At 45.2% G+C, this 18,534-nt stretch overlaps 1 protein-coding gene across 1 annotated transcript in view; it reads right to left on the bottom strand.

Moving 5' to 3' along the window:
- Positions 1-16,446, bottom strand: part of SKOR2 (SKI family transcriptional corepressor 2) — a 102,886-nt gene extending 86,440 nt beyond the window's left edge. The window contains exon 1 of the mRNA XM_042447861.1: positions 16,373-16,446. The gene's annotated coding sequence lies outside the window, so the exon portion shown is untranslated. The remainder of the gene's footprint in view (positions 1-16,372) is intronic.
- Between the last annotated feature and the right edge of the window lie 2,088 nt (positions 16,447-18,534).

Below are 18,534 nucleotides of genomic sequence, written 5' to 3'. Positions count from 1 at the left end.
AAACTGTAGGGCAGAATTTATTCCAAGTTAATGCACTTTTAAATTCAATATATATTATCTGGCTCAGGCAAGAAAGTGCCTCAAAGTGTTTTATTTGGGTCGTGGCCTTTTTACCTTGAAGAGAGTGGCTCCAGAGTCTGGACTTCTATCATCATCATCATCATCATCATCATCATCATCTGTATCCCGAGATCGGGACCCAAAGCAGCTTACAGCCTAAAACCCCAGTACAATTAAACACTTACAAAAGTGGCTATTAAAATGGGATTAAACGATTACAGTATTAAAACAGAGAAACCAAACCCTTTCCACCGAACTGGGTTGTGGAAAAGGGACGATTTCCAAAGCTGAAAATGGTATTAAAATTAGGCTTTATGAGTTGGAGGGAAGCAAAGTGTCTCCCCACCTTTCCTCCTCCTGTTTTAATATACAGTATATGTGAAGCCTGATATCGTTAGTTTTACACAGGGAGAGAAGCCTAATTCCGATAGTTGTCATTTGAATTTGAAAGAAGGCAGGGACTCTTTGGAGAGAGAAGAGAGGGAGAGAGAGGCAGAGAAGGGTCCCATCTGGAGACGCTGGCTGTTCAATTAGATCCCTTCACTTCAGGCTCTCTTCTCCCCCCCCCCCCCTCCTTCCTTCCTTTCTCTCTCTCCCTCCTCCTCCTCTCTTCCAGAGATCCCAAAAACTGCAAACGAGCAACGAGAAGGGAACGAGAAAGCGAGAAGACAGAAACGATCTGCAAAAAGGCATTGGGCTGGCGCAAGAAAAGCAAGGCACTGGGCTTCAGTTCCTGGAGGCTCATCATCATTTGATGATGATGATGATGATGATGATGATGATGATGATGATAGAGACCGTGTGGTGTAGTGGTTTGAGTGTTGGACTGCGATTCTGGAGGCCAAGGTTTGAATCCCGACTCGACCAGGAATCCCACTAGGTAGCCTTGGGCAAGAAGTCACACTCTCTCAGCCTCAGGGGAAGGCCATGGCAAACCTCCCCTGAACAAATCTTAAGAGGAAAACCCCAGGAATACCCTTGTCTTAGAGTCGCCATAAGTCGGAAACGACTTGAAGGCACACAACAACAACAATAGTAGTAATAATAATAATAATAATAATAGGATGATTGATTATTAATAGTGATTAATAATCAATATGATTGATGACGATGATTGATGAGTAATAATGAAGGAAGAAAGAAGTGCTGTTTCCAAGGTAAATTACATTTTTACCTCCCCAAGAGACACTGATATTCAAAGGCGGTGAGTCGGTATTTGAGGTTAACTCTACGCTGTTTCCCTTTTGTGTGTGTATCTTTGTGAGTGTGTGTGTTTCGGTTCGCTGCTCAGTCACACTCTCTCAGCCTCAGATGATGGCAATGGCAACCCCTCTCTGAACAAATCTTGCCAAGAAAACCCTATGAGAGGGTCGCTTTCGGGCCGCCATTGTCGGAAACGACTTGAAGGCACACAACACACAAACACACAGAGAGACTATTCTGTAAAACAGTCCTCTCAGGTGTCCTGGGCAGCGCAGAACAAAATTCAGCGTTTAATCAGAAATACCTCTTCTGAGAAAGTAAGCCAGCCAGCCTTCCTATAATAATTACTAAAAACTTAATTTATATCCCGTTTTTCTGTGGTCAAACAATCAACTTACCTCTAAAAGTCCCTCCAATACACAACACATTGTATATATAATATCCCCGTATCCCCCCTTAAAAAGAATTAAACATAGTACAATTAAAATTAGTCAGTTAAAAACAGATCAAAAAACAAAGTAATCACAATAATCAAAAATGGCCGAGTTCCTTCCTTCCTTCCCTTCCCTTCCCTTCCCTTCCCTTCCCTTCCCTTCTTTGCTGTTGCTTGGTCCCACTCTTTCAGATAGTTGTGTTGTTGTCGTCGTTGTATGCCTTCAAGTCATTTCTGACTTAGGGCAACCCTAAAACCCACTGGTCATGAAATCCACTGGATAGCCTTGGGCAAGTCACACTCTCTCAGCCTCAGGGGAAGGCAAGGGCAAACCTCTGGAGAACAAAGCTTGCCAAGAAAGCCCCATGAGAGCGTGGCCTTAGGGCCGCCATCAGTCGGAAACGACTTGAAGGCACACAACACACACAAAGACACACACACACACACACACACACACACACACACGGCCCCCTCCCTTGCCATGACCCAAAGCCTTCCTTACCTAAGGGCCCTCTTTTCTGCAAGGCTAGTCAGCCCAGCAGAGCCATGGAGAGAATAATGGGGGCTGCTTAGGAACACCTGGGGTCCCTTTCTCTCCCTCTTGGAGCAACAAAGCCATTGCCCTCCTCTGCTTTGGAGGTCGGCTTCCCTGCTTTTCTTCCTCTTTACTAAACAACTCTCTGTGTGTATGTATGTGTGGGGATTGCATTGCATGTGTGCCTTCAAGGCTTTCCCGACTTATATAGCCACCCTAAGGCCAACCTATCATGGGTTTTTCTTGGCAGGTTCCCTCAGAGGACTTTTTTTGCCATTGCCATCCTCTGAGGCTGAGAGAGCGTGACTTGCCCAGAGTCACGGGGGGGGGGGGTTTCCAAGACCCAGCCAGGATTCGAACCCTGGTCTCCAGAACCTTGTTGTCCAAGGCTCAAACCACTACACCTGGGGGGGGGGCATTTGGGTCCCAAACACACAGCAGAAACAATCCAGTTTGAGGCTGCTTTCACTGCCCTGGGTTAGTGCTAGGGAATGCTGGGAACTGTAGTGTATTGTGGCACGAAAGCTCTCTGGCAGAGAAGGCTAAATGCCTCACTAAACTACTTTCCCCCAAATCTCCTGGCATTGAGCCAAGGCAGTTAAAACCGTCTCAAACTGGATTATTGCTGCAGTGTGTTTGGGGACAGCAAGGCCAAAAGGCAAGAGTGCCAGTGTGATGATGGTTTTGAACCTCCCTTCCAAGGATCTGATAAAAGATAAGGGGAGCTTCTCAGAAAGAAGAAGTGGCAACCCCACTCTCATTATCACAAACATAGCTGAATACAAAGGTATAGCCATGTTAGTCTGTAGAGTCAGTATGCAGAGAGATCTTGGAGCACCTTTGAGACTCACTGGAAGGAAGAAGTGGGCAGCATGAGCTTTTATAGAATTAAGTCTACTTCCAAATGCATCTGAGGAAGTGGAGTGAAGTCTAGGAAAGCTCATGCTGGCCACTTCTTTCGTTCAGTTAGTCTCAAAGGTCCTACAAGATCTCTCTACATAGTTGAACACAGAAACTAAGTTTAAAAGCTAAGCATTTGGAACCAGTGCAATGTAGTGGTTTTTGAACCAGTGGTTTCATTAGGGTTAGTGTCACCCAATACAGTTACTCGTGGTGTCACTCCCCCATTGACCTCCTCCCATTTTACACCATACAGAATCCTTAGTAATGGTTTTTTGGTACTAACGTTACTCCTAAATCGTAATTCCCAACTAATTTCCAACTGTTGCCGAAGGTCGAAGGTCGTGGTAATAGTGGTGACACAAACAACTAGCAAAATTAACATCATACCTTTAAATGACAACAGCATATGCTCACAGTTTGAGGAGCATTGGTGTCACCTGGTGTGGCCTGTACCCCCCACACCTCCCCAGTGACGCCACTGATCTGCACCTGGATCTGATAAAAGACAAGGGGAGCTTCTTAGAAAGACGTGGCCACCCTCCTTTCAGTAAGGATCCCTTTTACTTCAACACCACCTAAAAAAAATTTGATGCAAAAACATGAAGGCTTCCCCAGAAATCCAGTGCCCGCCGCCTAACAAAGGAGCTGTAGCTTCGCAAGGCATAGTGGATCCCAAAAGAAATGTCTTCTCTGTGCTGCAAATGGATGTTAGACTTTATAGTCTTTTGTGGGTTTTTCAGCCTATGTGGCCATGTCCTAGAAGAGTTTATTCCTGAGGTTTCTCCAGCCTCTGTGGCTGGCATCTTCAGAGAAATGTTAAACTTCCTTGGATTTTGAGAATCTCCCAGTCACCCAGAAAGAGGAGATGCCAGCCTGCAACAGATACCTCTCCATACCATCTGAACTGAGAAGAGTAACAGCAAAATGCAGGCCTATGTCTAACATCTTCCTTTTGTTTTCCATTTTGCTTTGTAACTCCTTGCCTGATGAAGAAGCCCGTGAAGCTACAAAAGCTTGCAATAAAGGCATCACTGTTTGGTGGATTTTTTTTTTGTTTGAATTCAGTATCATAAACATAGTTGAGTACAAAAAAGCAAGTGGGCTTCATGGCTGAGCTGGCAGTCAAAGCATGGTGTCCGGAGTTGTAGCCCAACACTCAAACCACTAGGCACTCCCTAAACTCAGTTGCCTCCAGTCCTGGCTGCAGGAGACCCAGTGAAGCCACAGCATTTGCCTAAGAGTTGATTTAGGTTTCATCTAGTTGAGAACAGTAGTTGGATTTAGGGCCACTCAGTTGGTGCTTACTCTCTGGTAAGCACACCTTGGATGGTGTTTCTCCTCCTTCTGAAGTGAAAGAGTTTGCTGGCAAAGGAAGGGAAATTCCCAGTGAGTTTACGCAAAAGAAATGAACTCTTATAGTAATGTAATGAATTATTCCCTGCTATGGTTACAATCCTGCACATCCGTTTTTACTCAAGGGAGCAAGATTTTACCTTGCAGCCAGAGGAAGGAACTGACCAAAGCACCTCTGAGGGATGCCTCCACACTGCAGAAATAAGCCAGTTTAACACCACTTTAACTGCCATGGCTCATTGCTCTGGAATTCCTGGGATTTGTAGTTTGGGAGGCGTTTATCCTTCTCTGCCCAAGAGCTGTGGTGCTACAACAAACTAGCATTCTTAGGATTCCCTAGTACTGAGCCATGGCAGTTAAAGAAGTGTCAATCTGGATTATTTCTGCAGTGCGGATGCAGCCTGAGTATTGCAAAGCGACTAGGAACTGGAGGTAGCCCAGAAGGCACAACCCAATGCTCACTTTCTTGAGTGAAGCCTATGGGATACCTTGCAAATCCGACATCTGAGTAGACCTATTGAGGCTTGCAGGGCAAAGCTACACACAGCCTACTATCTGTCAGGAAAGAAAGAAACGAAGCGACTATAGGAATTACAGGTAGCCCAGAATCCACAACCCACTTTCCTGAGTGAAGCCCATGGGATGCCCTGCAAAGCTGACACCCGAGTAGACCTACTCAAGCTTGCAGGGCAAAGCTACACACAGGCTACTATCTGTCGGGAAATAAATAAATAAAATGACTATAGGAATTGGAGGTAGCCCAGAATCCACAACCCAGTTTCCTAAGTGAAGCCCATAGGATGCCCTCCAAGGCTGACACCCGAGTAGACCTATTCAGGCTTGCAAGGCAAAGCTACACACAGGCTACTATCTGTCGGGAAAGAAAGAAACGAAGTGACTATAGGAATTGAAGGTAGCCGAGAACCCACAACCCAATGCTCACTTTCCTGAGTAAAGCTCATAGGATGTCCTCCAAGGTTGACACCCGAGTAGACCTACTGAGGATTGCAGGGCAAAGCTACACACAGGCTACTTACTATCTGTCGGGAAAGAAAACGAAGTGATTAGGAATTGGAGGTAGCCAATAACCCACAACCCACTTTCCTAAGTGAAGCCTATGGGATGCCCTGCAAACTTGACACCCGAGTAGACCTATTGAGGCTTGAAGGGGAAAACTACACACAGGCTACTCTTTGTCGGGGGAAAAAGAAACCCTTGCTCGCTGGAACACCCCCCCCCCCTGCATCCATCTTGCCTGATGACCACCTACTGGTTTATGGTTGCTTTGTTCCAACGACTACAATCAAGAGGATGCTTTATTTACTGTTAACATTCACTTAAAGCGGGGTGTTAATGATGCTTCGGGATTCGCCAAAGAGAGGGATCGGTTTAATTCCTCCTTTTTTACACTCTCCTTCTACTTTCTCCTTCCTTCCCTCCTTCCTCGTCTTCTTCTTTTAGGAATTTCTGGAAATCCTAAAACGCAAAAAACCCTGGTTCCTCCTGACCTTTGACAGAGAGAGGTCTGTTTGGTGATAAATGAAGTCTAATGTATTTGCTTTTAAAGGGGGAAAAAAATCAAGGACCGGAGAGTTTAAACAGGCGGGACATAACTCCCCAACAGGCTTTGTTTTAATTTTAAAAAAAAAAACATGAAAAGGTGGGTTTTTATATGGGACCTGTGTTTCAAACTTTTGCATGTTTTTAATCTTCGTTTTATATCATTTGAACGAGGTTATTTTAATTGTATTTATTTTAATTGTTTTTAAGGTATTTTTTCTTATCTTGTGAGCCGCCTCGGGTCCCTTTTTTGGGGGGGGAGAAAGGCGGCATGAAAAAAAGTGAAATAAATAAATGAAATGAAAAGCAGGAAGGGAAAGAAGAACCCGTCAAATACTGGCCCCGATCCTAGCCTCCAAAAATCCACAAAACACAGATACCTTTCTTTGTTGCTGAGGTTGTTAGGTGCCTTCAGGTTTTGAGTCAGATTTATGGCGACCCGATCCTGCGGTTTTCATGGCAATTTTCTTCAGATGGAGTTTGCCATTGCCATCCTCTGAGGCTGAGAGAGTGTGACTTGCCTAAAGTCAACCAAGGGATTTCCATGGCCGAGCCTTGGACCACTGCCCCAATCTGGCTCCTAAAGTTATACCCAGCTAAGGGAGACCCATTACACCGAAATGATGTGTTGATTCACCATTTCATAATTTAACGGCTCTAGTACTAGTCAGATACTACTAATACGAGAGAGCCAGCCTGGGGTAGTGGTTTGAGGGTTGGGCTGGGACTCTGGAGACCAGGGTTCAAATCCCAGCTCTGCCATAAAACCCACTGGGTGACCCTGGGCAAGTCACACTCTCTCAGCCTCAGGGGAAGGCCATGGCAAACCTCCTCTGAACAAACCTTGCCAAGAAAACCCTTAAGAATCAGAAACGATTTGAAGGCACACAACACACACACACACTGTCCTTGAACACATCCCATCCCAGGCATAAGACTTGTAAGCACACAACAACAACAACAACAGTCAGGACAAACCAATAGATCCAGGCCGTCAGAAGTCCTACATCTCCCCTCTCTACTAATCTACTCCCAGGGTTTTCTTCTCCATGGTCCTAACAAGAGGACCCTGATCCTCTCTCTCCATCTGTGCCAAGATTTGCTCTGCCTTCATTTTTGGGATTTGGGGGATTTTTAAGAGCTTGACCTCCTACTGAAAGTGTAAGCAGAGAACAGACACAGGTATCAGTTGATGGGAAGTCTGTGTATATGAAACATGGGCCACAAACACACTGCAGAAATAATCCAGTTTAAGACCGCTTTAACTAACTGCCCTGGCTCAATGCAAGGGAATGCTAGGAACTGTAGTTTATGGTGGCACCAGAGCTCCCTGACAAAGAAGGCTTCATGTCTCACAAACACTACAGTTCCCAGAATCCCCTAGCATTGAGCCAGGGCAGTTAAAGCGGCCTCAAACTGGATTATTTCTGCAGTGTGTCTTGGAGCATGGAGAGTGACACCAGCCGTCATCTTTCGTAATGGCAGAGTTCTGCATTTGTGAAAGGATTCAAGTTCTTAAAAAATGGATTATAAAAATCGTGTTTGGATTTCCTTGCGCTGGCCTCAACGATGGAGAAGTAACTCTAGTTCGTTACAGTTCAAGTTCTTTTGAATTTCTGTCCTTCCAAAGACACCTCTCCAGAGGTTTTGGTCAAAAACCAAACGACCGTCAATTAATTTTTAATTTAATTTAAAGTTATTATTATTATTGTTAAACCAATTCGCAGCCTATGCTTTCACTTACATGGCTTTCTAACCTTCTTACTTACTTACTCTCTTCCTCTACGTTTAATGAGTAAATTCCTCGGAGCAGAGGCTTCCTCTGCAAAGAAAGCCAAGCGCGATTTGATGGCGCGCTAATACAGGCTGCGTCCGCACTGCAGGGGAAAAAACCCGGATTGACACCACTTTAACAGCCCTGGCATAAGGCTATGGAACTGGCAGAGCTCGGCTCTGGCGCCACAACGAACCCCAATTCCCAGAATTCCCTAAAGTGGTATCAAAGCGGATTATTTCCGCAGCGCAGACGCAGCCCAAAGATTGGAAGTCGCATCTAGACAAATACTGCCGAACCAAAGGGAAATGTTAGGGATGTGACAGGCAGTATTTGAGCATGGAGGCGCGAAATACCTGAAAGGCATCAGATCTGGGCTGATCTTGGCTGCTAAGCAGGGCCATCCCTGGTTAGGACATAGATGGTAGACCGCCGCCAAGAACCAGACTGTTGTAGGTTATGTTTCTCAGAGGAAGGAACTAGCAAAACCCACTTCTGAGTACTTCTTGGCTAAGAAAGCCTTATGAAACTGATGTAAGGGTGCCTAACAGCTCTCCTGGAACGCTTCCCTATGGAGGTTTCTCCAGGTTTCCTAGGCTTTACCTTCTTTTCTGTGTGTGTGTGATTGTGTTTATGTGTGTGCCTTCAGGTGGTGATTTTCGCAGGGTTTCTTAGGCAACGGATCCTCAGAGGTTTGGTTTGGCCAGTTCCTTCCCCTGAAGCAGAGCCTATTTGTCGGTCTCCCATCCAAGTACCAACCAGGGCTGACCCTGCTTAGCGTACAAGCTCAGAGGGCGTCTGGTGCCTTTAGGGTGAAAGCACAAACCTCCAACGTTTTAAAAAACCTTCTCTTCTTTCAAGGATTAAGGATTCCGCAGAGGAACAGAGAACTACAAGAACTTGAATTCAGCCCATGAGGGTCGCCTTTTTTTAATTGCAGGAGATTCGTTCATTATTGATCAAACGTTTGCAGTCACTTCGGTGCCTTTCCTTGGCATAAACTAACTAGGGACTCCAAAAAACACTGCGGAAATAATCCAGTTTGACACCGATTTGACTGCCCTGGCTCACTGCTAGGGAAACCCTGGGAATTGTAGTTTATCCTGGTACCAGAGCTCTCTCTGACAGAGAAGGCTCAATGTCTCCCAAAACTACACTTCCCAGAATCCCCAAGTATTGAGTTAGGGCAGTTAAAGCGGTCTCAAACTGGATTATTTCTGCAGTGTGTTTTGGCATTAGAGCAGGCAAAAACCGCCAACTCAACTCCCCTCTCTATTATGTCTGCATCCGCACTGCAGGGATCATCCGATGCGACACCGCTTTCACTGCCAGGGCTCAAGACTGTGGAATTCTGGGAATGGTAGTTTAATAATAATAATAATAATAATAATAATAATAATAATAATAATAATAATAATTTGCGGCACCTAAAGGGTGACCCTGTAAACCTGATTTTGAAGGGGAAAAGGAGATTCAAAAGGATATCTGGGATCCTGTGGCATATAGGTCAACTATTTGAATGGTGGATCAACACTTAGGTAAACCTCATTGACTCAATGGCTCTCCTCTAATTGGAATCAAAAGCGAATTTCGGCTAAGAATTCAGAAACTGAAGTGCCTTGGGAGACACTTCCTAATAAAAGGGACGTTTTTTAAGAGGGTTATTTTGGACAAGGGATGTATTTCGGCATCACTTGTCGCCAGCGACAACCTTTTTGGGGCTGAAGAATTGCGATCAGCTTCAGGAAATTCGATTCGCGAAATGTCACTTTTTAAAATGTCTCAGGTCCAAAGCACACTGAAGAAATAACCCAGTTTGAGACCGCTTTTAACTGCCCTGGGGCTCAGTGCTAGGGAAATCCTGGGGAATTGTAGTTTATCGTGGCACCAGAGCTCTCTCTCTGACAGAGAAGGCCCAATGTCTCACAAAAACTATTGATCCCAGGATTCCCTAGCATTTGAGCCAGGGGCAGTTAAAGCGGTCTGAAACTGGGTTATTTCTGCAGTGTGTTTTGGACCTCAATGTTCCTCCCCCCCCGCTTCCTTTTTAAAATCTTGGAGGGAAAAAAAGCCCTAGAAAAAGAGTGTCGTTGTGGGTCTTCGAGCCATTTCCGACTCGATGGAGATTTTAAGGGGGGGCTATTTTGGGGGGTTTTCTCGGTAAGGTTTGTTCAGAGGGGTTTGCCATTGCCTTCCCCTGAGGCTGAGAGAGTGTGACTTGCTTAGGGCCATCCCAAAATCTAGTCCACACTGACACAAAAACACAAACAAACAAACAAACAAATACGCAGCTCTGCAGCCTTCATCGGCTTCTGGATCGGCCTCTTTCCTTTCCAAGGCTATTTCTTTTCGATGGTTCAGTCATTGGTTTCAAAGATTTATACGCCGCCTTTCTCCCACAATGGGATTCAAGGCGGGCTACAATAATTGTGTGCGTGTGTAAGTGTGTGTGTGTTAAACTCCCTAGATCTTTTCATTGCCATCTTATTTTGCCAATTTCCCTTAAAACTAGACTTATCTCTGCAACACCTGGGAGTAACTAGTCGGGTTTTCTTTGCAAAGCAAAGAGGCTGCGGAATCGTTGGCTGTTGACCTAATTATATATATAATTATTAATTTATTATTATTATTATTTGTCCAAAAAGACTTCCGCGGAAACGAAAGGGGGGCAAAAGGTGTTGGAGTTCAGCTGCATCGGCTTAATTGGTTTATGGATCCCGGCTTTCACTGGATGGCTAATTAACCTCCGCTAATTAGAAGCTGTTTCAGCTCCAGCGTTCAAGAGGCTTGGAGTCAGGATAATCTCAACTCCAAAGGAGATTTAGAGGAAAAAGACAAACATTTGCAGAGCAAACGGAGAGGGATCTCTTTAGAATTGCGGGTGAAAGTAGTTTTTGGAGGGTTTTCCTTTTGAAATCGCATCTTCCTGCCACGAAACTCAAGACCGCTATCCTCTGCAACTGAGGAGTAACTGGCTCGGTGTGTGTTTTGGGGTTTTCGGTTGTTTTTTTTAACAAGACCAAGATGAGGAAAAGGCTGTAAAAGTATAGCCGTGTTAAGTCTGGAAAATCAATATGCAAAAAGATCTTGCATGTATTGCAAAAATGAGTCTGCCAAGAGATCTCGCACGTATTGCAAAAGGAATACGCAAAATGATCTCGTATGTATTGCAAAAGGAATACGCAAAAGGACCTCGTACGTATTGCAAAATGAATGTGCCATGGAGCCCACTATGCATTGCAAAACGAGTCTGCCAAGAGATCTTTGTGTGTCTTTCAAAATTAGTTTGCCAAGGGATCCTGGATGCAAAACGAGTCTGCCAAGGGGTCTTGTGTGTATTGCAAAATGAGTCTTCCAAGGGATCTTGTATGTACTGCAAAATAAGTATGCCAAAGGGATCTAGTATGTATTGCAAAAGGAGTCTGCCAAGGGATCTTGCAGCACCTTTGCGACTACCTGCAAGAAAGATGTTGGCCGCCTGAGCTTCAATTTCTGAGGAAGCAGGTTTCAGCCTCGAAAAGCCCACGCTGCCAACGTCTTTTCTTGCAGTCCGCCTCCAAGGCGCTGCAAGACCCCTTTGGCAGACGGAAGAGGAAAAGAGTCTTTCCAAAGAAGAAACATCCGCTGGAAGAGTCTTAAGATCGGGGGGGGGGGCTGCGCCCCAAAACCTTTGGGATCGCAGCCTCTTTTTAAGGGGGTTTGAAATGGGATGTTCTTCATTTTTACCTGGACGTTTCCAGGTTTTTAAAGCTGGATGTTCATTCATTCATTTATTTTTTGAGCTCTGGTGCCTCCAGAAACTACAATTTCCAGAACTCCCCAGCCTGGAGCCATGGCAGTCAAAGCGGTATCATACCGGATTATTTCTCTAGTGTGCATGTACTTTTAGTGTGAAGCCGGGCTTCGAACTCCGACTTAAACCATTCCATCAAGTAACAGTTTGACATTTAACATCCCCCCCTTCTAAAAACAAAAAAGCAAAAACCCAAAGCATCTTGGTCCCTGGCTCTGTCTAAATGTCCCTTTGCCTTACTCCTGGTTTACATTTCCTACCTGGGCTGTCAGATTTCAGGTTACTCCATGGAAAATCCGTCTCTCCTCTGTCCTTTTCCATTTTCAAATCCGGCTCTTTAAAGCTCCTTTCAATATTGAGTTTCGGGCCAGAAAAGCAGAAGTGAAGGCAACTTTATGTATGTATGTATGTATGTACACACTTTATATATCTACTCTCTCTCTCTCTCTCTCTCTCTCTCTCTCTCTCTGAGAGTAATTCCTCCGATTCAGGCCAAGATTTTAGATATATGTGTTGCACATCTATGGCCTTGTCAAATGATCTAGACTAGAGCATCAAATAGAAAAGCCTAACTTTTGGAAAAACTGAGTTTTAAAGCTCGCTATTTATATTTATTGTTTTCCTGGACGGTCTCAGCTAAGCTTCCCAAGGCTTCATTCATATAAATGAACGAAATATAAATGAATGAAATGAAGAAGGCATAGGAGAGAAAGGTATATATGAGGAAGGTACGTATAGGAGAGAAATCAGACGTATTTTTATTGGAAAGAAGACCCCAGCGTTGAAGACAGGCCTCGGTTCGAGCAAACTAGGACTAGATATCACTACTACTACTACTACTACTACTATTAGTGTCTTGTTTTTCTCCCAAAGTTGGGACCCAAAGCGGCTTACAGTCTAAAAAACAATACAAATACAAACTTACAAAAGTTGTTGTTATTATTATTATTATTGTTGTTGTACTGTATTTATTTGTATCTCGCCTTTCTGAGTTGTGACCTGAAGATAAGTACAATTATAAACTTATAAAAGTGACAATAATAATAATAATAAATGTTGGATATCCTGAATAATAATAATAATAATAATAATAATAATAATAATTTATATCCCACTTTTCTCCCAAGACTGGGACCCAAAGTAGCTGACAGTCTAAAAAACACAGTACAATTACAAACTTTAAAAAGTAGTAGTAGTAATAATAATAAATCCTGGGTATCCTGAAATATTATTATTATTATTATTATTATTATTACTATCCCACTTTCCTCCCAAGACTGGGACCCAAAGTGGCTTACAGTCTACAAAAAAACCCACAGTGCAATTAATACTGTATAATAATAGTACAATAATAATAATAAACCCCACAGTGCAATTAAACACTTACAAAAGTGACCATTAAAATGGCATTGCAGTATCAAAAGGGGCTGTGGATCGGGGCGATCTATGAGGGATCCTTTCTGTGGGTTTTTTTAAAAAGGGATTGGCACTATATGGTTTATCATTTACTTTCCCCAACGATCCTAAGCATAGCAAAACCTCCTCAGAGGAGAGAGGAAAGGTCTCCTGCCCTAAATGTCTTTAGGAGCCAGAGGTCGTTGCACAGTTCAGCCCAACTAATAGGTTTTAATGGAGGACCGTATCCTTTAGTTAGTAGATCAAGTTTAGAGATGCTTGGGAGCATTGGCACCAATGGTCTCTCTCTCTCTCTCTCTATGGCCAATGGGTCAGCATTTGTGCAGATACAGATTGCTCTCACTTGTGGCACAGACGATTGGGCCATTTTCATATGAATGGCATGATCTTCGGTGCCATAAGTGAGACCAGTCTGCATCTGGACAGGGTCTTATTAGGTTTAGTCCAGTTCTTAATAATTATAAATCCCGGAAACTCTGGAAAATTAATAATAATAATAACTTTTCTTAACTGCTCTGGCACATAGTTTTTCCCTGCAGAGAAATAAGCTCCATCCAACCTTCCTAGGGCACCTAAGGGACATTTTTTCCCTTCCAGGGCTGATCTAGGAAAAGGCAGAATATAAATAATAATAATAATAATTATTATTATTATTATTATTATTATTATGTGCCAGGGATGCCCCGATCCTTGCCATGTTGGCTCCAGTCTCCAAGCCCTTTGGAGCCTGACTCTCATGGTGCTGAACGGACAACTCTCCAGACACGTGTCTGTTCTTTTTCTAGGCTTGTCTTTATGGGTTTCATAGGTTTTCTCAGGCGAGGAAGGCTCAGAGGAGTTGTTGGCCAGCTCCTTCCTTTGAAACAGAGTCGACAACACCTGGTATTGGTCAGCGGTCTCCCATCCAATTGCTAACCTGGGCTGACCCTGCTTAGCTGCCAACACCAGACAGGATCTGGGGCCTTTTAGGGTTGTCGGGTTGACCCTATTTTTTCTTGGCAAGCTTCTTCCGAGGGGGTTTGCCCCGCCATCCTCTGAGGCTGAGAGAGCGTGACTTACCCAAGATCATCCCTACATCCCTCGGGACTTCATCCAGAGCCACAGTCCAAGGCTCAAACCATGCCGGCTGACAGGATCGGGGTTCAAATCGGGGATATCTGATATGGAAACCCTTTGGCTGACCTTGGGCCGAGTCACACTCTCTCAGCCTCGGAGGAAAACCAAGGCGACCTCTGTCTGATCAGCTGGGATCGGGTAGCTTTTAAGGTGTTTTTTTGGCTACTTTCTTGAGGAGCAAAGCAGCAAAGAGGAGCTGTGGTTTTTAATTTTTTAGTTTCCCCCCCTTTTTAAGGGGATTTCTTCCGAAAAAGAGATTGGAAGCAGAACTCACAGAAAGAGAGGAATATTAGATAAGGAGAAATCATGGTGCTCTCTTGTCTCCTTACAACTTCCAGGGCCGCGGCTGGGACTTGTCTTGCATTGCGACAAGAATAACAAAAAAGAGCGCCTCTGGGCATATGCAGAGTATATCTCCTCGCCGCTGAGTAAACACTGCCGGGTCCCCAAGCGGCGGGGAATCAAGGTCAACGCGTGTCACCGCCAGACACGTCTGAACCCTGGGTTCCCTCTCCGCTCCGGCTCCTTTGTTATTTTGTTTTATTTGCAGATTGCAAACCTTCCGATTTTAACATTTTAACCGGATGCCGCAAAGGATGCGGCCGACTTCCCGACATTTGGGGAAATCGCAACGAAAGAGCCCCATCTTGAGAAAACAACCCCTTCATGATCAGGCCAGGTAATTTTAATTTCAGATTTTAAGATAAAAAAAATAACTTAAATTTTCTAAACACCGCATTTATTCATTCATATATATATATATATATATATATGGCAAGAAATATATATATATATATATATTTCTTGCCACAGAATTATAAAAGCAAATTTTTCGGCTCAGCTTTATTTAGCTGATGATGATGATTTAGGGATGAATGGGGGAAAAGTATTAATAGGAGGCGAAAGGAGGGATGTAATTCCTAAGAAAGAAAGAGAATGAAAGGAAGGAAGAAAGAAAGAGAAAGAGAGAAAGAGAAAAAAGAAAGAAAGAAAGATGATGAAAAAGCTACCAAACTCTGCGTAACTGGAGGGGATCCAAACCCGTTTCCTTTCCGAGCCCTTTCCAAACTGAAAGCGATCCACTCACAACCACAACCACACAACTCTCCATTTGTTGCAGATTGGGGGAAAATGTCTTTTTCCAAGGCTGGTGTGTGTATTTTTTAGGAAACCTCTGCGCTGCATCAGCGCGAAAGCGGGCCCTTTTAAAATGTTAATTGCCAAAGCGACACCCGGCGTCCTGTAATCAAAGATGGATTGCCTTAATCAAGTAGATCCCCCCTCGGCAAAGGAAAAGATCGCGGGTCGGCGGGTGGACGAGCCCAGTGGTTAGTGCGGACGGAGGAGAAGGAGAGAGGAAAGGAAAAGGAAAAGGATGGGAGGAAGGGAAGAAAGAAAGAAAGAAAGAAAGAAAGAAAGAGAAAACAATAGCGGGTCGCGGGGCGAAAGGAAGAAGAGAGGAGGGGAAAGAAAAGAAAAGAAAAACACACCACAAAAGCAGAACAAATAGAGAGCTCCTGGGACTAAGACGGAGGCAGGGAGGAGAAACAGAAAATTAAAACAGAAAAAGAAAAGGGAATCAAGACCCTCCACTCCCAACTCAGCCCTTCCGAATGAAATGAAATGAAGTGAAATGAGGGAGTCCAGACCTATAAAGGGAATCAAGACCAGCCTAACTCAGCCCTTCTCAATAAAAGAAAAGAAAAAAAAAGAAAGGACTCAAGGCTCCCTCAGCTCAGCCCTTCCAAATAAAAATTAAACTAAAAGAAAAGAAGGGAGTCCAGACCCTCCTAACTCAGCCCTCCCAAATAAATAGAATAAAAAGGGAGTCAAGACCATCCTAACTTAGCCCTTCCAAACGAAATAAAATAAAAGAAGGGAGTACAGACCATCCTAACTCATCCTTTCCAAATAACATAACATAACATAAAATAAATCCAAGGGGTCAAGACCATCCTAACTTAAGACCATCCTAACCATCCCTTCCAAATAAAATAAAATAAGAGAGTCAAGACTATCCTAACTCAGCCTTTTAAGACCATCTTAACTCAGACCTTCCAAAGAGAAGAGAAGAGAAGAGGGGAGCCAAGACCCTTGCCCAACCGACCTCCTCTTGGTCCGCTTTGAGTCGGGGTCCCTTCCCAGAGCTGCCCCAAGCAGTCCCTCTTTCTCTGCTCCCTCCGGAGTGACTCCGCTTTCGGGGCATCCTGGCCGGGGGCTTCTTACCTGCTCAGCCCCAGAGCTTCATCTCCGCGATGCTGCCGGGCGAGGCGCCTGCTCCCAGCCCTGACCCATCGGAGGAGTTTGGGGGTCCAGGGGGCTACGATCCCCTCGGAGGCTCCAGGGGCTTGGCCTAGGCTCTCTCGCCCTCCTCCTTTTAGGGGGCTGGAGGAGGGAGGGGGCCAGCAGGGCGATCGCCTTCTGCGGGGCTCTGCTCCGACTGGAAAGACCCAGCCAAGCAGAGAGCCATCCCAGCCAGCCAGCCAGCCAGCCCCTTCCTTCCTTCCCTCCCTCCCCTTCCCTCCCTCCTCCACCCCCTTTAGGACTCCAAGGGGGCTGGGAAGCCGGGGGAGAACATCCCAGCCTAGCAGAGAGGCCCAGCCTTCCACTAGGACTCTGGAGACCTGGGTTCCAATCCTGGCTCGGCCGCGGAAAGCCAAGGGGCGACCCTGGGCAAATCACACTCTCTCAGCCTCAGAAAGATGGCCATGGCACACCTCCTCGGAACCAATCTGGCCAAGACAAAGCCCCCAGGAAAAGTTCGCCATAAGTCAGGAACGGCTTCAAGGCACACGACAGCAACAACAACGACTTCAACGGGGCTCTAGAAACTCCCCGGGGTGTGTGTGTGTGTCGGTAGGATTCTCAGCAAACCCCCTCGAAAGCGAAGGATGACAGCCTTAGGGAGAAGCCCATCCTAACCCTAGTGGGTTCCTAACCAAGGCATCTCAAGTGATCAGTCCCACCCGAACCCTAGCTCAAGCCCAACCAAGGCATCCTATCCCTAACCAAGCCCATCCCAATCCTGGCTTTCTAACCGAGCCATCCTAGGTGAATAAGCCCATTCTAACCCTTGCTCCTTCTTAACCAATCCCATCCTAACTCTAGCTGACTCCTAACCAAGCCATCCTAATACTAACCAAGCCCATCCTAACCCTAACTCCTTCTTAACCAAGCCAATCCTAACTCTAGCTGAATCCGAAACAAGCCATCCAAGGCATGACCAAGTCCATCCTAATTCTAGATGAATCCTAACTAAGCCATCCTGTGTGAGTTCAAGCCCATCCTAACTTTAGCTGCATCCTAACCAAGCCATCTTAACCATGGCCAAGACCATCCTAACCCTAGCTGCATTCTGACCAGGTCATCCTGTCTCTGATCAAGTCCATCCTAATCCTACTTGCTCCCTATCGAACCCATCCTAACCATGATCAAGACTATCCTAACCCTAGCTGAATCCTAACCAAGCCACCCTAACCTTGACCAAGCTATCTCTGAGCAAACCCATCCTTAGCCTAGCTCAATCCTAATCCAGCCATCCTAACCTTGACTAAGCTCATCCTAACCCTAGCTGAATCCTGACCAAGCCATCCTATGCATGACCAAGTCAATCCTAACTCTAGCTTAATCCTAACCAAGTCATCCTAACCTTCACCAAGCTTATTCTAACCCTAGCTGAATCCTGATCAAGCCATCCTATCCCTGACCAAGCCCAGTTTAACTGAATCTTGACCAAGCCTATTCCTGGCCAAGTCCATCCTTAGCCTAACTGAATCCTGACCAAGTCATCCTAATCTTCACCAAGCTCATCCTAACCCTAGCTGAATCCTAACCAAGCCATCCTATCCCCGACCAAGTCCATCCTAACTCTAGTTGGATCCTAACCAAGCCATCCTGTGTGTGACCAAGACCATCCTAACTCTAGCTGAATCCAAACCAAGCCATCCTAACTAACCTTGACCAAGCCCATCCTAACCCTAGCTGAATCCTAACCAAGTCATCCTAACCTTGGTCAAACTCATCCTAACTCTAGCTGAATTCTAACCAAGCCATCCTAACCCTATCTGAATCATCCTAAGTGATCAGGCCTATCCTAACCCTAGCAACTGCCCACTCAAGCCATCCTAACCATAATCAAGCCCACCCTAACCCTAGCTGCTTCCTAACTGAGCCATCCTAAGGGTGAGGATGCTTGTCCTAACCCTGGCTGCTACTTATGGCAACCCTTTCATGGGCTTTCTTGGCAAGATTTGTTCAGAGGAGGTTTGGCATGGCCTTCCCATGAGGCTGAGAGAGTATGACTTGCTCAAGGACACCCAGTGGGATTAATGGCTGATATTTGTAGCATGGTTATTTTGAGTAGGCTTCTGCTTGTTAATTCCTGGGGA

This window comes from Sceloporus undulatus, chromosome 2 (assembly GCF_019175285.1).
Source record: "Sceloporus undulatus isolate JIND9_A2432 ecotype Alabama chromosome 2, SceUnd_v1.1, whole genome shotgun sequence".
Classification (NCBI taxonomy): Eukaryota; Metazoa; Chordata; class Lepidosauria; order Squamata; family Phrynosomatidae; genus Sceloporus; species Sceloporus undulatus.
The sequence above is the reverse complement of the archived record's forward strand: the minus strand, read 5'-3'. Positions and strand labels throughout refer to the sequence as shown.